The sequence below is a fragment of the Physeter macrocephalus genome, chromosome 10 (genome assembly GCF_002837175.3).
Source record: "Physeter macrocephalus isolate SW-GA chromosome 10, ASM283717v5, whole genome shotgun sequence".
Classification (NCBI taxonomy): Eukaryota; Metazoa; Chordata; class Mammalia; order Artiodactyla; family Physeteridae; genus Physeter; species Physeter macrocephalus.
In genome coordinates this window covers 30310823-30334893 of record NC_041223.1, presented here as the reverse complement: position 1 = coordinate 30334893, position 24071 = coordinate 30310823, and the positions used below count along the sequence as shown (strand labels likewise).

The 24071-nt window shown below is 37.2% G+C and overlaps 1 protein-coding gene across 17 annotated transcripts in view; it reads left to right on the top strand.

The window, feature by feature from the left end:
* EYA4 (EYA transcriptional coactivator and phosphatase 4) overlaps positions 1-24071 on the top strand; it is a 266652-nt gene that overhangs the window by 92650 nt on the left and 149931 nt on the right. The window lies entirely within an intron of this gene.

The following is a 24071-nucleotide window of genomic DNA, read 5'->3' as shown; positions in this document are numbered from 1 at the left end:
GAAGAAATGGGAAGTCACTGCCTTTGAGGCAATGAAGGGCTGTGCTTCCAGAGGGCAGAAAATGTTAGTAACATGACAGTGAGTCATAGGGATGAGTTACAGAGGTGTGTAAAATAGTTGCTGAAACCAACAAGGATATTTGGAACATTGATCCTAGGATTGGTGAAATTTAGCAACCAGTATGGGTATAAGGTGGTGGGAAAGACTTAGAAGAGAAGGGGGTGTTAAGTCACAATATCAGGATTTGTCATATCCATTGAAGTGAGTTTAAAAAATTGTCACCAACGTCAAGACTGTACATAGCTTAATGTGTTCAAGCATGGGCAAAAGTTTATTCCACACCCTTTCTGTTTACTGGAGGGATTGTGGTTATAGACTTAGACAAACAGAATTTAAAAGGCAAGAAGCAGTTGTAAAACCTCACGTCCCGTTCTTTGACAGATTGGTTTTGGACCACTCCTCTGGATAAAAGAATGGCTCTTTTTCTGCTTTTACCCCTTTGAACACATACATCTTGCACTCCTGACTTGTGCCATTCAAAAGGGCCTGGGCAAGTTTGACCTAGAGTGTTATCAAGGTCACCCTCATTCCTTTCTTCGCATTTCACAATGTGGGTCCTTTGGGTAGGCTAGGCATCTCTTCCCTGTGTTTATCCAGCACTGTTTTTTTGCAAATCTTCCTTGGGGGATTGGAAGACCTTCTCTTAAAATGTGTGTTCAGGGTGCTCATATCCAGGGCTCATGTCCAGGGCCTGTATCACAGCACATATGCATGTAGGAGGAGTTAAACGTTATCATTTCCTAAGTTTTTGGTTCCATGATAAGTAACTTCTGTTGAAAATCCAGTCCATCAGTAGATTGTATTGGCCAAGTCTTCGAAATCCATCCACACTTTTAACTACTCCTCACCCTCCCCCCTTTAATTTCACGCTGATTAGTGGCACAGGCTTGAAGAGATCTTCCTGTGTGTTCCCTGACCCCTCTATGTTTCTTTCTTCACAAGGCAGCCAGAGAGATTCTTTTGAAAGCTGACATCAGCCATGCAGATCTTCTGCTCTAACCCTCCAGTGGTCACCCATAGGACTCAACAGTAAAAGACCACAGCTTTATTGGCCTATAGGGCTCAATGTCACCAGTTTCACCACTCCCTCTGACTTCAGCTTCAAGGGCCTTTCCTCTCTTTCACTCCTCTGCAACCACTTGGCTTCTTTGCTGTTTTCAGACACTCAAAGCACTGTTCTGCCTTGGCACTTGTACGCATCCAGACCCTGAATGCTTGTTTCCCATTTGCACTAGACTTGTTCTCTCATGTCTATGAGGTCGCCGTACAAATATCACCTTATTAGTGGGACTTGTTTCCTCCACCCCATCCTCTTGAATCTCCTTTCCAGCTACAATTTCTCATAGCCCTTATCACCATCGGACATGCCATATATTTTCCTTGCTCACTTATTTATTGTCTGTTTGACTTCACTAGAATGCAAGCAACAAAAAAGCAGAGATTTTTGTCTGTTTCGTTCATGCTTTACCTGGGAGTGCCTACAAAGTGCCTGGAACATGGTAGGTATCCATTAAATGTTAGTTGAATAAATAAGGGATTGGATGGACATGAGGATGAATTTAACCTACATGGTAATTTAAACTATAAAGGTAAGTAGTAAAGCCAGGATTGACACTCAGACCACTTTTTGGTCAAAGCTACTATTCTTTCTATTTTACCATGTGAACTAATCTGGATCCTTTCCTGAGAGATGTGGATGAAACATTAACAGTGAAGCCTTTTGTAGAGTCCACTATAACATTAAAATGTAAATTCCAGCTGGATTTAGCTTTATGAACTTTCAAATAAAAATAGTCTAATAAATTCTAGTTTAGAGGTGTAGATTGAACAGAATTTAGAAAATTCTTTTCTATCATTGAAACAAAGGACTTTTGCATTAGTTGAATAAAAAAAAAAAACGACTCACAAATGACTAGCTAAGGGAGAGCAGGATTTCTAGATAAGCAGGACAAAAAATTTCCACTGTTTCTCACCAACTATGTAGCTAATGGGGATGGTGGCTTTAAGCCAACTACCACTTAAGGAGAAAAAAAAGCTTACCATTCAACAAGTGAAATAGTTAGTGCGGAATGGATAGCATCTATTGAAATTTGATTTTCAGCAGTCTCCCCAAGTGACTGAATACATTTTTTCAACCTGTTTACTTTTGTAGCATGTCTTCTCATAGTCAAGTTCAGGATTAATTATATGACAGTATGTGGTCTAATGCTATTGAATTTTTTCAAAGATATCTTGAAGGGTCATTTGAAACATGCTGGGACCCTAATGGGCTGACTGGCCTAGGGACGTTAACCCACAATAGTCAGGGCTTAGGGGCAATTTATTGACTATAGGACTGAGCCCCAAATCCAGATCATAAAATCTCAGAAACTGAGTTGAACTTGAGACCAGTCTAGATTGGAACCAACACCTTTGGGTTTCTTCTGTGGCAGGGTGGAATCAGGTGGGTGGTACCATGAAGTCATTTTGGATCTGGGCTGATATAAGTCTAAGGATTAATTCTAGCCCAGCAGGTAAGTGGTGTACAAAGGCAGATCCAATCCCCAGAAGGGTTTCAGGAAGCCTGGACACATTTTCAGGGTTTGGTCAAATGGACTGAATTTCAAGACAATGATTTGGGCCCATCTGGGGGAAAGGGAGACAGAAACAGGTCAGCAGGCAAATCAAAGGGCAAGGAAAGACTGTTTTATAGTAAGCATCTAAATTTAGGTCCTTCATTACTGAGGATTTCCTGAACAAGGTACATCACTGCTCTCCAGCTTAAGACACCCACTGTAATACCTGTGGTTTCTAGTACTTTTCTGAACTTAACTGAACTTGGCTTAAGGCATACATTGAACTTCTTCTGCATACTGTAATTCTTTAGCATTTTTATATGTGGCTTTGGCTAGGATAAACTGGTATTGATGAGAGAATTTGGGATTTCTGATGTCTTTATTTAGTATACCTGAGCCATTAAGTAGGCTTGATAGAAACTAAACAGTGCTGATTAATTTTAATGGTGAAAATTTCCTTATATTTTGATGCTAATGTTTCTTAAATAAATTGTACGGCCTTGAATCTTAATTGTGTACTCTACTAATAGTTCTGTATTCTGTTATCTATAATGGGCTTATTTATCTTTATGATTTCAATAGAATGAATTTGTGTTTAATTTATTTTTAAGTTATAGAAAAGTGAACAATTGCCCTAAATATGAAAATTTACTGATCAGTGGCTATTGTGAGTTATTTCATTTCTTAGCTTTAAAGGTTTCTGCTCAGGAGGTGGAAAGTAAATTGATTTCTCTTTGAAATGGTTTATGGACTATTGTAGAATATATGCAGATATGCTGGAAAATGAAGGAGTGGGCTTCTTTGAGAAGAGCTTGACCTTGGGCCAGACTAGCAACAGCTCAGTTGTGAAGAATTTCATCAGAACAAAATTGTCCACATTAGCAGATATAGTTCCTACTTGTGACTCCTCAGCTGAACTTACTGGGATAGCTCTGTTATTGGTTTCATTTCCTACTCACTTGTACACTCTTTTACTCTGTCCCTAATATGCCATCCTTGAGTCCCAGCCTCTCCATCTGTTTTGTTTTTTTGACATAGACCTTGATCCTACACTTGAACTCAGTTTCAGCTGGTGTCCTGGGTCAGTGTTGGTCTTGTTCCCTAGCAAGTGGCCCCACCCTAGCCCAGCAATTCCTCCATCTCCACCACCATCACCAGCAACCACCCCTGCCCCCTGCCTCGGCCCCTACACTCACAGGTAAACTGTATTCTGATGACCTAACTTAACAAAGGCTAATGATAACAAATCACACACACACTTGTACCATTTACAAAGTATCTACACATTCATTTTCTTATTTGAGATCGTGGCTGCTATTTTAAAATAGAAAAGGAAGAATTTTATATGAGTTAAAGGCGAACCATATTTTTTCATAAATATTTATACATATTCACATATACGTAGGAAAGGATCCACACAGGTTATCTATAAATATGTTCTTGTTTTAGTGGGAAATCAAATATTATGGACTTTTTTATAAGTGCAAAGTTTTCTTTGTTCATCAGAAAAATATTGCCCTCAAAGTCTTACAGATTTTATTCATTGTTAAAGAAATCGTTACTTTGGCCTTGTTTGTCATATGAAAGTGACCTCTTGTTCTTGAGATGAGAAGAAAGGGCAGTAGATTCTTCATTCTACTGTATGTATGGGAACAGATGAAGGTAGCAAAGCAGGGCCTGATAGGAAAAGAAATTAGCTTGTGTTCAACACTTGCTAAATGTTAGGCAGGGTTATATTGGACTGAAAGTCAGGAGACCCAGGCCCTTGATTACGTGACAGATCTGACTTATCTCAGGTCTTTGGTTTCCACATATGGAGTACACTGGAGTAGATCTATGACGCTTTGATTTCAAGTATATGTAATAAGGGATGTCCATGCCCCTTTTCCTTTTGAAAGGATTTCTGTTGTTTTTTGATTTTTGAGAAATACAATTTTACAAATTTAAGAATCCAAAACTATGTTTTAGTTTTTTGAGAATTTTGCTTTTGCTTATGATTATAATAACTAACTGAATTATTTCAATCTTATCTGGCTGAGTTTTCAGGTCAATTTTACAGGTTTTAAAAATTTAGTTCTACCTATATTTTGACCTGATCAACTTTAGGTAGTAAACCAATTAAGGAAGAAAACTGCCTTTAGACAAAGTTGGAATTTTGAATGAGATGACATTTGAAATGATCATTTTGATATAAATACTATATTTTTACATATGCATTTATAGATTATATAAATGAAACATAGTATAGATTCTGATAAGTATTTCTTTAATCATATCAAAGTCGTACCTCTCCCTTTATGCATTCCATTTTCAGTTGATTTATAGCAACATGAATGATATAAAATTTTTATGGCATTTATCTAATATTGCTCCATCTATCAATATCATTAGAACGAGAAACATATTTGCTTATCTCCTAAAAATGCCATTAATGCCTTGGGTTTTTTCTCCTCTCTACTTAATCTGGTTAAATAGATGGCTTGGAAAGAAACAGTCTCATTTCTGAAAAGAGACTAGAAATTCCTTCAAGGTTCTTTAATTAGGTAAAATTATTAGCTCTTGACATGCTGTTCTATAATGGTGTGTATATATGGAGCTGTGATTTTATCAAGCTTTTAAAAATGAATAATAGAATGAAACAGTTTAAAAGAAAAAAATGTGTAAAGTCATTCTATGGAAGAAAGAAAATCATTAAGCACACTCTTTCCATATAGTTTGTTAATTAGATACGCAGCTGTTACATGGAAGTGAAGTGGCAGAGGTGATGAGATGTAGACTTTGCCACTTGTGTCTTGTGAAGAGCTCTACTTTGTGGCATGGATTATTTGGCCAATCTCTCTTAACAAACTAAACCTTTCCATATGGATACTAAATGTGATGTATATGATACATCTTTGCATATATATACAGGTCATTGAAGATTTACTAAAGTATTTTTAATTCAACATGTAAATCCAAAATCTGCATGCTCAACTTCTAACTTCCAAATATGCTATCAACTTTGCGTGTTATCAATCTTATCGTCCATTAGTGGCCTTTTTAAGGTAAGCCAGTAAGTTTCTCAGTTCTGATGATATTGATATATGGAGTAATATTATAGAGATGCCATAAAAATTTTATATCACTCACATTGTTATAAAACAAATGAATTGGAATGAAAGCAGCATATTTAAATGGCCAGGCATTTTTATTTCATCATATGTTTTAGTAATAAGTGACAGTGCTCCCATTTTTAAATCACATTTTAGTTGTATCTTAAAAAATTGAAATTGAGAATAATAGTAAGTAAATCATGAATTTGTTAGTTCAGTTAACTATAAGAAAAGTGATTCTGCGCAGAGGGTGAAACTAATAGTCTATTCATTGGATCCATCCTCAATTTTCAAGGCATTTTGAAGCATATTTTATTATTTACTTCTGCACAATACGTAATACATAAGAGCAGGTAAGGGCATCTTTAGAGGAAGAGGGTGTTTCTGATTTAGAGTTAATCCAACACGGGTTACCTGGAATGGAAGACTTGAGAGCGTAATGACCCGCAATCAAAAAGCATGAAGGTATAGATTGCATGGGTGACAGACATGTCACCTGTTCACGCCTTCCTCGAGTTAGGTGCAGTCACCACAGCCCAGCTGTGGGGACTGTGTCAGGCTGAGTAATTCTGAGAGGAAACTGCTTTAGGGAAATGATTGCTTGATATGACTGAAGTGATGGGTTTACCCACTCGTCTTTTGGGCTTTCTAGGTTATGTCTCCAATGTGCTCCAGGGTTATGGAAGTTTATGTGTTTTAATCATAGGCTTAAATAATTTTAGTTTTGGTCAAACTCTGGGCTAAAATTGATATAGATATTAAGTTTTTCTCCCCCCAAGGGATAGTTACATAATCTTTTTTTGACATGTATTTAGAATGTACAGTTTTATGGGCTTGAAAAAGTACAAATAAATAATTGGAATTAGCATTAAAGTAGTCAGAGGAAGGCTTACTCAGATCAGTAGAGCATCTTAGACATGGTCTCTGATTTTTGGACAGAATTAATATCTATCAAAAATGGTTTTTCCCAGGATATCACGTTTATTATATTTAACAATCTTATGATTAGAAACCTTAGGGACTCAAAATTATAGTTACGATATTCTAGAATTATTCTCTTTTCTGTTTATTTGTGCAGTTCCTTTATTATTAGCCTTTTTATGAAATAATGGCTGATATTTATTAGGTGCTTCCTGGGTCATTAGAAACTAAATACTTCTCAGAAGGTATTATTCCATTCTGCCTTCAGTTGGCTTTATATGGCAGGCATGCCCATTTTCCAGTGATAGAGCAGTAGCTTAAGACTGAGGATTTTTGTCCTGTCAGGCTGACTTGCTGCTCTGAGTCTTGACCGCCACACCATACTACACCCAGGACATGAACTTAACACGTGATGCAGAAAAGCTTTTCCTGTTGCTACAATTATGAATCTTACAGAAACAGAAGCATTATTTTAGTGATGAGGTACAACCAAATTATGTTTCAAAAGTCTTACTAGTAATACAGTATTGTAAAGATGAAGATCCAGCCTTTCCTTTAAGGAGCTCATGGCTACTGGAAAGATAGACAGTTTAACAGATAATTGCAGGGTGTTTTTACAAGTGTCAAAGAAGAAAGTGACAACTCTGCAGTGAGGAGGGCTTTGGAGAAGACGAGATACTTCAAAGTAACTGGGAGCAAAATTCTCTGTTCTTTTGCATGACCCTCTCCTGGCAACTTTGTTCAGGATTTCATGATACTCTTCTCATGTTTCAATTCACGTGAATTTCTGATCATGACATTTATTCCAAATGATGCATTTCTCTACAGTTTCATTGTAGTTGGTTTTCATATACTTTTCAGTTTCTCTTTATGAGTATTTAAATGCATACTTTATAATGTTATTGAAGAAGGATAGTGATATTCTATTTTTTCATTTTTTTCCCTCAAAATGTAAATGTATTCAACTCTTTTCTTTTTTAACTTCTGAGAGTACAATGGATAAATTATGCGCTTAAAATGGAGAATTACAGTGGTGATGTTTCATTTGAAATGGTGACTATACGTGCCTCCCCATTTCTTGCCCTTCGGTTTTAGAGCTGTCATATCTCATAGTAAATACTAAAAAGGGCAAGGTGGTTGCCCAGATTTAGCACAGTGTTTAGAAATAATAATTGCTAAACTTTATCATGAATTACTCTATGTCAAGCATAGTTGTCAGCATTTATTGTAGGTTATTTTATTTGATGCCCACAATTCTACACTTAGGTAACTGTTATCATGCCTATTTTAGGCATGATGAAACTGAAACACAGAGTGGTTAAAATAACTTCTCCAAGGTCACTTGCTTAGCTCGTGGCAGGGAGAAAACATGAACTGGGATGACGTCTGATTCTCAAGCCTGTACTCCTTACTTTATTGTGGCCTCTTGGCTTTGAGAAAAATCTATAATTTATGAACTGGTCATAACTTTGATTTCATTCAATAAATAGTCAGTGACTATCCTGTACTCCAGAGATTTACTTTTTGACTTCAAAATCAAAATTTCATTCAGGTCAAACAAAACCTATCTTCTAGCCAGATTCAACTTGGGGCTGCTAATTTAGGAGCTCTTCTAAGAGAAGCAAAAATAACAGCAATCTACCTATTTTAGCAAACCTTATCTGTATAAAATATCATCAGAAGAGTTTGTAAAATCACTTGAGTGGAAAATATGTAAGACATTAAATACTCATCAAATCAAGAATATTGGATCAAAAAAATAGTTCCTATAATCTTTTGAAGTGTTTCTGATTCCCTTTACCATTTCTGTTGATTGCTATTCAGGGTGACAGGGGTCTGGTCTATGATGTTGACAGTGTAATTTAGCAAAGAAACAAGCAAACAAAAATGATTTAAGTCCCATTATGTGCCACACACACTGTTCTAGGTGCTGGGGTTACAGGAGTGAAGATACAAAGGTACATCTTTGCGTGAAACTTCCATTTCATTTGATGGGGGAGAGGGTGACACACAGTCATCAGATTAGCTAATGAAAACAATTTTACATAGACCTAAGTGCTTAAAGACATAAAACAAAATGTTCCCATAGAGAGTCCTGGGGTTGGGGTGGAGGCTAATTTACAGGGTATTAATGAAGGTGTCTTTGAAATGGTGACATCCGAGCAGAGACCAAACTGACACGAAAAGCAACATTCAAAGATCTGGGGCAGAGCTTCTAGATAATGAGAATATTAAATGAAGAAAGCAGAAAGCAGAGGAGAGCTTGCTGTGTTTAAATAGCAAACAGGACTGAGGGGCTAGAGGGCAGTGAGTGAAGAAAAAAGCTGAGCTAGGTGAGGATGGGGAAGTAGGCAGGGACCATATTAAAATGTGATTATAAAGATGACCTTAGAGCCCAGGGCATGGAGTTTAGATTTTATATGAAATGCAATTAATGGGAAGGCATTGGATAATTTTAAGTATAATCTAGTTTGTATTTGAAGCAGAGATCATACTTTTTTGGTTTAGACTCATGGTCAGAAATATTTTAGATAACTACCCAGCACACACACACACACACACACACACACACACACACACACACACACTTCAAGTTTTATGAAAATATACTTAACTTTATTACACACATGACACTCATATTTTTTCTATTCCATTGCATTAAAAATTCAATTTTATGACCCAGTAAAGAGTCATATCCTACAGTTTGAAGAACAGTGTGTTTTAAAGCACCCTCACTGGTATATAGACGCATTGTGGTAGGTCAAAACTAGAAGCAAAGAGAACACGAAGAAGGAATCTGCAAAAGCAAATGAGGTAAATTATGCTGTCTTGGACTAGGATTGACATTGTGCAGGTAGAGGGACATGTAATGGAGAAGAAGTACTGAAACTGAGGGAGATTTTAAAAACAATCAAATTTATTGAGATACAAATTACCTACAGAAAAATGCATACATTTTAAATATAACATTTGATGTGTTTTTGACAAATGTATGCATCCATGTGACTACCACTGTAATTAAGATATAGACCATTTCTATCACTCCAAAAAGTTCTTCGGTCTTCTTTGTAATCAGCAAATCTCCTGTCCGTAGGCTCAGGTAACCATTGATCTTTCTGTAACTATAGACTAGTTGTGCTTTTTCTAGGATTTCATTTGAATGCATTCATACAGAATGACATCTCTTTGCTTGGCTTCTTTTTGCTTGGCATGATGCTTTGGGGCATCCTGAATTCTTGTGAGCATCAGAAATTTATCTTTTATTGCTGCAGAATATCCAATTATGTGACTGTGCCACAATTTGTTTATCCTTTCAGCACTGGGTGAACATTTGGCTTGTTTTCAGATTTTTGGGTCTATTATAGATAAGCTATGACCATTCATATACAAGTCTTTGTGAGAATTTATGGTTTTATTTTTCTTGGATACATATATAGGAATAGAGTTGTTGGGTCATATGGTAAATGTCTGTTTAAATTTATAAGCATCTCCCAAACTCTTTTCCAAAACGGTTTTACCATTTTATATTCCTACCAGAAATGCCTAAGAGTTCTAGATGTTCCAGTCTCACCATTTGTATTGTCTTTCAAATTTTATCTTTTCTAGTGGGTGTGTAGTGATATCTCTTTGTAATTTTTCATTTGCAATTCCCTATTCATAATGCTGTTGAGCATCACTTCATGTGCTGTTGACCATGATATATCTTGTGTGTGTGTGTGTGTGTGAATTGTCTGGTTAGCTCTTTGCCCGTTAATTATTGGATTTCTTATCTTCTTATTCTTGGGTAAGAGGTCTTTATACATTCTGAATGAAAGTCCTTCATCAGGTGCTTATATTGGTAATATTTTCCCCCTATTGGTAATATTTTCTCCCAGATTGTGACTCAAGGTGTCATTTAAAATTTATTTTTAAAATTTTTCTGAAATTCTAAAATTTTATTTTTTTAAATTTTATTTTCACCAAATTTTTGGACGTTTATGCAGAAGCTTTTCTGTCCCCCTCTCAATTCCGCCATATGTTTGCTTAACGCTGTCCCACAAGTCCCTATGGCTCTATTACTTTTTTTTTTTTAATTTAATTTATTTATTTATTTATGTTTGACTGTGTTGGGTCTTCGTTTCTGTGCGAGGGCTTTCTCTAGTTGCGGCGAGCGGGGGCCACTCTTCGTCGCGGTGCGCGGGCCTCTCACTATCGCGGCCACTCTCGTTGTGGAGCACAGGCTCCAGACGCGCAGGCTCATTAGTTGTGGCTCACGGGCCTAGCTGCTCCGCGGCATGTGGGATCTTCCCAGACCAGGGCTCGAACCCGTGTCTCCTGCATTGGCAGGCAGATTCTCAACCACTGCGCCACCAGCGAAGCCCTCTATTACTTTTCCTTACCTCTTTCTTTTTTCTTTCTGTGTTTCAGTTTGCTATGTCCCCAAGGTCACTGATCTTTTTACTTCAATGTCAAATGTGCTGTTCATCCAACCCAGTGAATTTATTTTTATTTCAAATATTCAATTTTTTAGCTCAGGAAGTTCCATTTCATTCTTTTTTTTACACATTTCATTTCTTTTTATTATATTCTCATTTTTATTTAAATTCTCAAGCACATTTATGAAAATGGTTTTAATATCCATTTCTCCAACTTATATTATCTTTGTTACTTCTGTATATATTTCTAATGACTGATTTTTCTTCTATTTATATTTTCTTTGCACAGCTAGTAACATTTTATGAAATGCTGAACATAATGGGTATTATGTTGTTGCGTGTCTGGATTTTATTGTCTTCCCTTCTGGAGTGTTAAACCATGTTTTAGAAAGCCATTAAGGAACTTGCATTTTAGAGGCTTGTTTTTAAGTGTTATTAGGGTGAGTCCACTGTAGCTTTTAATCTAGTGCAAGTTTTGCCTTCCATTAAGGTGTGAACTTCAAGGGTCTCAACAGGATGTCCCAGATATTCAGTGAGGTCTTTCCACTCCAACTTGATGGAACACAAATGTCTTCTAGCTCTCAGTAAACGCTGTACCTTAGATTAGGTTAGTTAAGATGGGAGTTTATCAGCTGGTCATTTTTTCCACCTGTAATGTGGAGTTTCAACCTATGTCTGTACAGTTTAGTTTTAGCAGCACTATGAAGGGACCCCATGTAGATTTCTGGAGCAATTTTTCTGCATAGGTCTGTTATCTCCATTTCCCTGCCCCATGTATTCAAGTCTTCTTAACCTCTTAGAACTCTGTTATCTGACTTCTCATTTAAAGGTATACCCTCGCTGTATTACAATCAAGAAAATGACTAGACAGAAAGCTGTTATGATTGTAAAGCTTGTCTTTTTTATCTCCCTGCTTTCCTGGATTACTCTGCTGACTTTGTCTAGTATCTAAAATCAACCGTTTCATATATTTTATCTGGATTTCTAGTTGTTTTATTACAGGGACATGGGGAGAGTCTGATACAAGTTTTTTTTTTTAATTTATTGTATTGAAGTATAGTTGAGTTACAATGTTATGTTAACTTCTGCTGTACAGAAAGTGATTCAGTTATACATACATATATATATATATATATATATATATATACGTTCTTTTTCATATTCTTTTCCACTATGGTTTATCACAGGAGATTGAATATAGCCCCTGTGCTATGCAGTAGGACATTGTTGTTTATCCATGATACAGGTACTTTAATATGGTCAGGAACAGATGTCCATGGGAAAGATTTTTTTTCCTATGATATTTTATTATGGAAAATTCCAAACATTTACAAAAGTAGAGAAAGGAAAGTAGAGAAACTCCTATACCCTTCGTCCATCTTTAATGTTCACCTATACGTTCTTCCTGGTCCCCTCACCCATCTTAGATTATTTTTAAACAAATTATGCGGAAGAATTTAAAGCAAGAAATGGCAAGACTTACTACTATGTTAAAGACAAAAATAACAGAAGAGAAAATAATATTTATTGAATCCCTACTTTATTTAGTACTCATTCTTGAACTATAGATCTAAATTTTTCTTTAATCTCAGAAACTTTACAGCTTAATTTAATCTTTTTGACTGTTAATTTTTTTTTAATTAACACACTTCACATTTTCGAGTAGTTTATTTTTTAGAGAAAGTTCACAACAAAATTGAGTGATGTATACGGAGAATCCCCATACTGTCCCTGTCCCACACATACACAGCCTCTTGAATTATCCACACCACAGTGGTGAAGTTGACAAAAATTGGTGAACCTACACTGACACATCATGATCACTCAAAGCCAGGTATTTTTTAAATATACCTATATTTGTGTTGCTAAGAAGCATCACAATTAGGCCAAGAATTTTAATAGTTTATGTATAAGGATTGTCTTCTGTTTAAAATGTGATCTAATTTGGTTAAAATTGATAAAAGTGTAAGAATCTTACAATTCCGTGGCTGCCATGGGAATAACCAGTAATCTCTTGATTGAGAGGAAGTTTGTTTTGAGATTTTTTTTATTATGATGTATACACTAGAGTTTAAAAAGATAAGCAATGAAACAACATGGAAATGTTTTGAATTAATATAATATATTAAGTGAAAGAAACTATGCAGTATTTTCATGTACATTATAATTTGTAGTATTTATTCTGCATCTTTTACATAAATGGTGAAAATATATACATACATATAAAAGTGGTATAATATAGATAATGTGGTGGATATCTTAAAGGAATCTAGAAGAAATAAATAATGTGAATAGTTTTTTTGAGGGATTAGTGGAAATGTTTTTTTCTTTCCATTACTGTTTATCAATAAATACAAATTAAAATAAATGGAAAAGAAAATAATTGGAGACCTATAATTAATGAATATAATCAGTTGACTTAATTACAAAACATGATAATAATGAGACTAGAACTGCAACTGCATGAAAAGGAGAAAAAAAACATAGTTGAAGCCAAGTTCAATAAAAGGAAGAGTCTTTTTTTGTTTTTTTTAGTTTTATTTATTTATTTTTTTAACATATTTACTGGAGTATAATTGCTTTACAATGGTGTGTTAGTTTCTGCTTTATAACAAAGCGAATCAGCTATACGTATACATATATCCCCATATCTCCTCTCTCTTGAATCTCCCTCCCACCCTCCCTATCCCACCCTCCCTATCCCACCCCTCTAGGTGGTCACCGAGCACCAAGCTGGTCTCCCTGTGCTATGCGGCTGCTTCCCGCTAGCTATCTGTTTTACAGTTGGTAATGTATATATGTCCATGCCACTCTCTCACTTCATCCCAGCTGACCCTTCCCCCCCTCCCCATGTCCTCAAGTCCATTCTCTGCGTCTGCATCTTTATTCCTGTCCTGTCCCTAGGTTCTTCAGAACCTTTTTTTTTTTAGACTCCATATATATGTGTTAGCCTACGGTATTTGTTTTTCTCTTTCTGACTTACTTCACTCTGTATGACAGACTCTAGGTCCATCCACCTCACTCAATTTCGTTTCTTTTTATGGCTGAGTAATACTCCATTTTATACATGTGCCACATCTTCTTTATCCATTCATCTGTCGATGGACACTTAGGTCACTTCCATGTCCTGGCTATTGTAAATAGAGCTGCAATGAACATTGTGGTACATGACTCTTTTTGAATTATAGTAGTTTTAATATTTAATTGTAATGACTGTAAACTGTCTACTTAGAGAAGTTGTAAATATATCTTACATTGGCATCCTTTTCTTCAAAACAAGCAGTCCATATATATTATCCAGTAGGAACATTCACTATTCCCCTAACCTCCCAGGTCTTTCAGACCTCTGTATCTTTGGACACATCCTAATGCTTTCTCCCTCATCTATAATTTGGACAAATGCCATTCACCTGGCGAAACTCAGTCCCTCCTACCACTACAGGCCCATAGCACTTGGCATATACCTCTGTTATAACAGTTCTCAGGGCCACCGTGTGTAATTGTGCAGGTTGTACACTGCACAGAGGCACCCAGATGAGGGAGTAAGTAAGTCTTGCAAGACACCGAAAGTTGGGAATTCAATCACCCGTAGCTAAACCAACAGATTTAATACCATTAGTGAAGCTCCTTGTGTCATAGCTCAAAATATCATGGTTGGCAATTGTGAAAAGTTGATAATCCTGTTGTCCCAACACTAAAGATATTTTGGACAAGTATGTACAAGTTCAAATGATAATAAGTTCATAGCTTATTATCAATGAAAGCAAGTATATATTGCAATAAAAATCCCACTGTGGGTAGTATTTTCTCTACTTGGGAATAAATTGCACGTGCATTTTTAAAAGTCATGACTGTAAGTTGTGCTGAGAATGTTTTTTTCTGTAACGATGGAGAGATTTTTCCTGAATAATGCATCATGATCGTTATTGAGTTATTCCTCTATTTTTTACGTAAAGTTTCTCAATTATCTATTAATCAAGTATTCCATTTCTAACATCTTGCCAGTGAGCAGCACTTATGTTTGAGTGTGCCTTTGCTTCCGTGTGTGTCTCTGTGTGTGTATTTGTTCTGTAAGATAGTTAATGTTGAGATGAAGGAAGGTTATCTACTCTCCCTTCCAAATCTTGCTCCTGAATAAAAATGAAAGACGCCTCAGACCAAATTCTGCCTTCTATATAAAGATGGTATTAAACATTTATTAGCAAGCAAGCACAAAAAAGATGCCCTAGAGTTTGTTCTGTAGGCTCAAGGAAGTTCTAGCTCAATGTCCTTCTAGGTATTGTGATTATCATCTTGCATGAATGTTTCAGTTAAGGCAAATGTCAAAATTCAAAGGCAGAATTCTCTCACCTTATGGCCAGTATCAGAAAATCAGAATCTTCTATAGTTCATGACTCAGCTTAAAGAGTTAGCCAGAAACATCATCTCAAAAGTAAAGGCTGCAGGCTGCTCTGATTTTTGTACTCACTTTATGTAAGGGTGGGAAGTATTGCTAAAATATGTTAGCAATCCACTTATCTTGAATACTTTTAATTTCATCTATGGGAGCTCATTCTGACATTCACAGTGCTAGTCAAGAGGCCACTGTTTTCATCAGCAAAAACCTATCTCTGATATTAAACATTTTAATTTTCCGAATGTTCATTGTTGATGAAAATAAGGATACCAGAAGACTTTTAGCAGTCACCCTAGGGAATATGGGTTTCCTGAGCAGAATGTCACTCCTCTATTCTTGCATTTTTTTAATAGAATGATTAAAGCACCTAAATGATAGCTTAATGTTAGTAACCCACTCATAATAATACATTGTATATGCTACAGTATTTTAAGAAAAATTTGTAGACATCGTGACAACATATTTGTTTGTAATATTAAGGGCAAGGTTAGATATGCTTTAGAAGTCCTTGGTTACAGCTTCTGTGGGAAAATGTCCCCTAAATTCTTGAATGAACCGTGTATAGCAATGAACTCCAGAGGGGTGAAGTTGTAATTTTTCATTATCAGAAGTGAACATACCACCAGTCACAATAATAGTTACTAGTATTGTTATTATGGGTAGTAGTGGTCATGGTGGATTGAAAAGTCATAGCAACTATAGGAGTCATAATAGAGGAGGAAGATGAAGACTAGCCAGTGTTTCCTGAGTGCTTATTCTGTGCTATAGTCCTTATTCAGTCACACATTGACTTGAGCAATGTTATTTTATCTTAAATTTTCCAATTAACAATTTCACATAATTTTTAAGCTGCAGATATGGATCACAAATTCTTTATTCTCAGATTCTAAAGTATGTACTCATTTCAGCAGCCTTAGATGGCTTCTTTTTTGTTAAATCTTTTATAAGGATTCTTATAAATATTTTTAGAGACATTTCTGGAACAAGAATAGTTTATAGGGAAAGAAAGGATCTAGAGTTCTTCAGTTTATTAAAAGTTGTGCCAGAAAAAAAAAAACGGGGAAACTTTATTTCTGTTCATAAAGGCATTCAGCTTCCGTGTAAAGATATGACTCAGACCACTGAAAACAGGTTGAGATGCATTTTTTTTTTCACATAAAAGTTTATGGGAGATCACAGAAACAGAGCCTCTCTGTAGATCCTAGATTTTCCCCAGAGCATGGTCAGCTTCTCATTAAGACTACCACAGCAGCTTTTAGAAAATAGAATAACAAATAGGCCTTTTTGGTCCATAGACATCTTAATAAAGTTTCAGGCAATTGGTATGTAAAATAGTTACGTAATGTTTAAAGTTTCCTGGGAATGAACCCCTGTCCTAAGCTTACGTATAATGGCTTTTTCTCAATGGTTGCTATATTAGGATCTTTAATAAGATCTCTTAAGAGCTTTGTGCCATCATTTATGTTCTAAGGTTAAGTTTTTTATATTGAAAAATCTTTTTTACATTTATGTGCTTCAAGAATTCAGGATCGGGGCTCCCCTGGTGGCGCAGTGGTTGAGAGTCCGCCTGCCGATGCAGGGGACACGGGTTCGTGCCCCGGTCCGGGAGGATCCCACATGCCGCGGAGCGGCTAGGCCCGTGAGCCATGGCAGCTGGGCCTGCGCGTCCGGAGCCTGTGCTCCACAGTGGGAGAGGCCACAACAGTGAGAGGCCCGCGTACTGCAGAAAAAAAAAAAAAAAGAATTCAGGATCTTCAGTGTAAAAACCAAATTAATTAATTAATTAGGGGCATGCTTTTATTTGAAAAATAGTTCTCAATAGGGTTACATGATATGGTTGCACATTGTCTTAGCTCAGGCTGCCAAAACAAAAATCATAAACTGGTGGCCTAAACAACAGAAATTTGTTTCTCATAGTTCTCAAGGCTGGAAAGTCCAAGATCAAGGTACCAGCATGGTTGGTGCTGGTGACAGCTCTCTTCCTGACTTGTAGATGGCCACCTTCTTCCTGTGTCCTCATTTGGTGGAGAAAGAGAGACAGCAAGCTCTCTGGTGTCTCTTCTTGTAAGAGCACTAACCCCATCATAAGGGCCCTGCCCTCATGACCTCATCTAACCCTAATCACCTTACAAAAAGCTCATCTCCGAGTACCATCACATTGATTGGAGGTTGGGCTTCAGCATATGAATTTTGGGGAGATACAGACATTTAGTCCATAACACATAAGAGTCCCTTGTTTACAGTTTTTCGCTTGAAGGGAATAACGTGAATTATTGAAACTGGCATATTTTACTCAAGTTGTATTAATGCACATTTTGATGGTTGTTACGATGATGTTAGGGAAATAAATCAGTATTTGACCATAACTAACTATGGTACTTTCCCTAAAACTTTTTTATTTCTGAGGTTATTGATTATTGTTCTTGGCTGTTATTAAGAAAGTTAGGCAGAGTATAGGAGAAGTTGACTGCTCATAAGGTGGTGGTGATGTCTGCTCAGTTACAGATTTAGAAATGATGGCTATTATTATGAAGCCAGCTATTTTGGTATTAGGAGGACCAAACAAGATCATGAATGTGAAAGAGTTTTGAGAATGAGCTTACTGAAGATTAGTCTACTAACTATTAGCATTCAAAGTATCAAAGCGTTATTCAGTATAAGGAGGGAGTAAAGAGTATTGGTAAAGCCTGTGAGTTTTTTTAAATGCAAGAGCTTCTATCATATTAGGGCATCATAATAACTAATAGGAAGATATATAATAAGGAAATGGTACATACCTATATAGTAATCATCTTAAATATCTATTATTATAACTAATGTGTAGGGAGCAGTTTAGGAAAAATTAATTCAAACTTAGGCAGCAGTTCTTCTGTCAGTTGAACACAATTATTTATTTAAACCATGAATCTGGGCTCCAATTGCTATTTGCATTCATGATTCATGGTAAACTTGGTTAAGAATAGCTATATGTGTCTAAAATTAAATCGGTTATATTTCCTGTATATTTACAGTTATAATTGTAGTATATTTAATGGCCCTAAAGCAGTCTTTAATTCTTCACTTTTTCTCTTTTGGTCAACCTGAGCCTTTCTGAACTGAGGCAACCCTATTTTAAGAGTTTACTTCCTATTATAGTAAGAGCAGAAACAATAGTTTGTATTTTTCTTACAAAATGTATTTTGCAGAAATATCTGAATGTGGTTAAAGTAGTAAAATGAATTTTATAAAGGTAAGTTTTTAAAAACTCTAATTAAATGATTGTACCTGATCTAACTGTAAGATAATTTTTGAACTGCAGAAATCATTTGGAAGAATTCCTAAAATATCTTTCCACTCTCACACCATACATTTCAGAATTTGACATAAATCCAAACACTCCCATTTCCAGGTCATGTCAAAAAGTCTAAACTGTTTGTTTTGCAGTAGCTTTCAAAGACCTGGGAGTCCATTATCCAGAAGCAGTTGTTTCCTTATTAACACTTAATTTCTTTTAGAATGTATTCACACAAAAAGGTGTGCTTCATCACTGGGGTCATTTGTTTTGTAATTAAGAGGAGGGGTAGAGTGGTCTTTTGATAGGTTCACTTGAGGGCACAGATTTCATATTATGGTAATTATTGTTGTTTGGGGAACAGTAATTATATATAATTATATATTCATATATTTTATTTGGAACAATAATTATGTAAATGTTATATATATTTTACGTATGTTTCATTAGGCCCAGTTTACCTAAAGTATTACTAAGTCTTGCTACTACATAATATTTTCCTTTCAATATGATTTGAATTAAAGCAATTGTTAAAGGTAAAGCAAACCCTCGAGTGAACCCCACTGATAACTTCACAGCTTCTGCTGACTTTTATTTAAGTTCTTACTTCAATACTGCAAAACTCACTTACCTGAAACTCATTTAACAGTAAGAAACCAAAATGTTCTTACTCAACCCTCTGATCAGAGCCTTCTCTTTAAAGCAGAGGTATCATAATGGACTGGACTTGTAGCAAAGGATCTGAATTTGAATTTCAACTATCAAGTATTATTTTTGTTATCATGAGGAAGTTGCTAAATATATGAATTTTTGATTATTTTCCTCTGTAAAATTGAGATTATAACTATCTCACAGGGTCAAATAAGAAAATGAATAGGTGAATCTAAAAAAACTCTCTTTTTTTGGCCTGGAAGATGCATCTATAGCATCATACTTTTCCCATACAAAACTCAGAGTGAAAAGGAATTACCCATTTTTTGTTGGGTTTTTCAGATAATCTAGGTTTTACCCATTTAAAGTACCAAACCTTTTTTCTAGTTGAACTATTTTGATTGAGCATTTTTCTAAAAATTTTTTCATACGTATTTGTTTGTTAAAATGCATGGCTAGTATTACCTTATATTTACATATTCATCAAGATCATTAGCAAAAATTTGATGAGTGTTATTCTGTACCAGGCACTCTGCTAGGCTCTGTATATAAACTAATGGAAAAACAGACATAAGTCCATTTTTCAGAGTTTGAACTAGTAGGGAGACAGGCATTAGGTAAAAACAAACAAATAAATGCATAAAAATCATGATAAGTGCTAAGAAGGAAAACAAGAGGGCTCTACAAGAAAGAAGAGGGGAGAACTACTTTAGATTGGGTGATCAAGAAAGGTGTCTCTGAGAGAGTGAAATTTAAGCTGGGATCTTAAGGATGAGAGACAGCTAGGCTTACAGAACGTGGGGAAAGCATTCCAGGCTCTGGACACATGGATGGGTAGCCTTGGTAGAAAAAGGGCCTTTTTTGTTTTTCGGAAACTGACAGAACCCATGGTGGCTGGAACACAGTGACATGGAGAAGAATTGTCTGACATAGATATAGAGTCCTGTACATTTTAGAAGCACAATATAAAAAATAGCTTATAGCAACCAGTTGAGATATATGACATTGTTTTTTTGTTTGACAAAAACAAACACTGAAGGTTAAGGAGAATGACTTGCCCAAGGTTACCTTGTTAGTAGGTTTGGTGAGAGCACCAGTCTCTGATACCTAGTCCTGAGCTGTTTCTCCTGTGAAAATTTCCTGGCTGAACATTTTCATACTTTCCCAATGGCCAAGGTCATCATTTTGCAGCCAGTTAATGAACGGAAACAATAAAGGGCAGTTGGAGTATGGAAGGCCAGTTGCCCTTATATAAAGGTCTTTTGGATTCTTGCATTTGAATGATTTTGTTTTCTCTGTGTTGGGTTACTCCCCAGTTGATGTCAGCTATTCATTCCCTTTTCTATTTTTGAGGAGCTGCAGACATGAAAATTAGTATAGTTAGTTTCTTAGGCATGTGTAAAGTAAATAGCCTCTGAGTAAGAGCCCATTGGACTGTCTTATTAATATAGTCCATGAACTCAGGTGTGTGCACTTTGATATTATTTCTGACTGTTCAGAAGTCAAGTTTGTTTGGCCTTTGTTTGGGTCTTCTTCTGATGAAGTTTTGAGGGTTCGGTATAGCTGAGGCATTCCTGGTGTTTGGGAATGAAACTGTGTATCTTCCAATATGTTTTGTCTCAATAGTGATGTATTCTTAATTGTAAAATGGATTTTACTTTGGAAATATTTGCCTGTAAAATAAAACACATTCCTCTGTAGCAAAAGGCAGCATGTTTACTGCCCATTATAAAAGAATTGGGTTCCCTAAGCTCAGAGTAGTTTTGCTGTAATGCAGCCCATAGCACATGCAGATATCATGTCACTCTGTGAGAATTGGAACTCAGCAACGGTCACAAGGTAATGCTGATATTCTGGCTTCTGCTATTGCTATGAGTAATGAGGTCCTTTATCTCTGACCCAGAAGTCTCCTGTATTCTGCCAGCATATGTGAAATTGTGACACGTTAACTTGTTAGCATGTAAATAAGGTAAAACCTCAGACCCTTCGCATTCTTGGCAGTTTTATCATGATGCTGAAAAAGACATGGCTTTCTGGAGGAGAAAGGATGAGGAGGATCTCATGGACCAATTGATAGGATATGATGGAAATTCATGGACAGCATTAGTGAGTGAACATGTTGACCAACTTGTTTGGTCAGTTTGGGAATAAATCGTTCTCCATTTTATTATCTTTTTTTTTTTTTTTTTTAAAGAAGATGTCGGGGGTAGGAGTTTATTAATTAATTTATTTATTTTTGCTGTGTTAGGTCTTCGTTTCTGTGCGAGAGGGCTTTCTCTAGTTGTGGCAAGTGGGGGCCACTCTTCATTGCGGTGTGCGGGCCTCTCACTATCGCAGGCTCTCTTGTTGTGGGGCACAGGCTAGAGACGCGCAGGCTCAGTAGTTGTGGCTCATGGGCCTAGTTGCTCCGCGGCATGTGGGATCTTCCGAGACCAGGACTCGAACCCATGTCCCCTGCATTAGCAGGCAGATTCTCAACCACTGCACCACCAGGGAAGCCCCCTTATTGTCTTTTAATGAGGATGAATTGGGGAGGTAGTTGTAATCCAAGTACCCGGAAGTAGGTTCAAAGTTATCTGTCTGAAACGTACCCTGGTTGTTGCTAGCCCTGTTTCAGGCATGGGGAACTCCTTGCCAATCTGGGGGTCAGTGTCAGATCCACCCCACTGTGACAAGTAATACAATGACCCGTCCTGGTCTGAAGGAATGTTCTGACCCTCTCTAAACAACAGTTATAATTTCACACCATAAGCAGGAATGGAGGGACATTTGAAACCATTATGGGTAGAAACTAGACAAATGGCTAGAACTTTTACTGGTTCACTTGGAAGATGAAGGTGTGGGGTGTATAATACTTGTTAAGGAAGAATAGCAATAGTTGGTCTATTTTACGGCTTAGCCTCTCCTGCTGTCTCTCATACAATCTTAGATTTGCTAGGAGACAACAGTGAAAGGTCTTAGAGTTCTTGCTTTGTCTCTGAAACAAAAAACTTCCATGGAAAACCATAGATGAGGTATTGACTAGTATTTGGGCTCTTATTGCCCTGGAATGCTGACAAAGATGATCTATTGGAAAATGAGAAACTGACCCAAAGAAATTGAGGCAAATTCTTGTAGTTATCCTCTCTGCCTCGGAAAACTCCTGTAATTCTTATGTTGAAACAGGGATAGAATGTCAGAGGTGTTATAATAATAGGGTAGTAAATGCCTTCCATTAAAAAGGACACCTTAGGGCTTCCCTGGTGGCTCAGTGGTTGAGAGTCCGCCTGCCAATGCAGGGGACACGGGTTCGTGCCCCGGTCCGGGAGGATCCCACATGCCGTGGAGCGGCTGGGCCCGTGAGCCATGGCCGCTGAGCCTGCGCGTCTGGAGCCTGTGCTCCGCAACGGGAGAGGCCACAACAGTGAGAGGCCCGTGTACAGGGTCAGTTTGGGAATAAATCGTTCTCCATTTTATTATCTTTTTTTTTTTTTTTTTTAAAGAAGATGTCGGGGGTAGGAGTTTATTAATTAATTTATTTATTTTTGCTGTGTTAGGTCTTCGTTTCTGTGCGAGAGGGCTTTCTCTAGATGTGGCAAGTGGGGGCCACTCTTCATTGCGGTGTGCGGGCCTCTCACTATCGCAGGCTCTCTTGTTGTGGGGCACAGGCTAGAGACGCGCAGGCTCAGTAGTTGTGGCTCATGGGCCTAGTTGCTCCGCGGCATGTGGGATCTTCCGAGACCAGGACTCGAACCCATGTCCCCTGCATTAGCAGGCAGATTCTCAACCACTGCACCACCAGGGAAGCCCCCTTATTGTCTTTTAATGAGGATGAATTGGGGAGGTAGTTGTAATCCAAGTACCCGGAAGTAGGTTCAAAGTTATCTGTCTGAAACGTACCCTGGTTGTTGCTAGCCCTGTTTCAGGCATGGGGAATTCCTTGCCAATCTGGGGGTCAGTGTCAGATCCACCCCACTGTGACAAGTAATACAATGACCCGTCCTGGTCTGAAGGAATGTTCTGACCCTCTCTAAACAACAGTTATAATTTCACACCATAAGCAGGAATGGAGGGACATTTGAAACCATTATGGGTAGAAACTAGACAAATGGCTAGAACTTTTACTGGTTCACTTGGAAGATGAAGGTGTGGGGTGTATAATACTTGTTAAGGAAGAATAGCAATAGTTGGTCTATTTTACGGCTTAGCCTCTCCTGCTGTCTCTCATACAATCTTAGATTTGCTAGGAGACAACAGTGAAAGGTCTTAGAGTTCTTGCTTTGTCTCTGAAACAAAAAACTTCCATGGAAAACCATAGATGAGGTATTGACTAGTATTTGGGCTCTTATTGCCCTGGAATGCTGACAAAGATGATCTATTGGAAAATGAGAAACTGACCCAAAGAAATTGAGGCAAATTCTTGTAGTTATCCTCTCTGCCTCGGAAAACTCCTGTAATTCTTATGTTGAAACAGGGATAGAATGTCAGAGGTGTTATAATAATAGGGTAGTAAATGCCTTCCATTAAAAAGGACACCTTAGGGCTTCCCTGGTGGCTCAGTGGTTGAGAGTCCGCCTGCCAATGCAGGGGACACGGGTTCGTGCCCCGGTCCGGGAGGATCCCACATGCCGTGGAGCGGCTGGGCCCGTGAGCCATGGCCGCTGAGCCTGCGCGTCTGGAGCCTGTGCTCCGCAACGGGAGAGGCCACAACAGTGAGAGGCCCGTGTACAG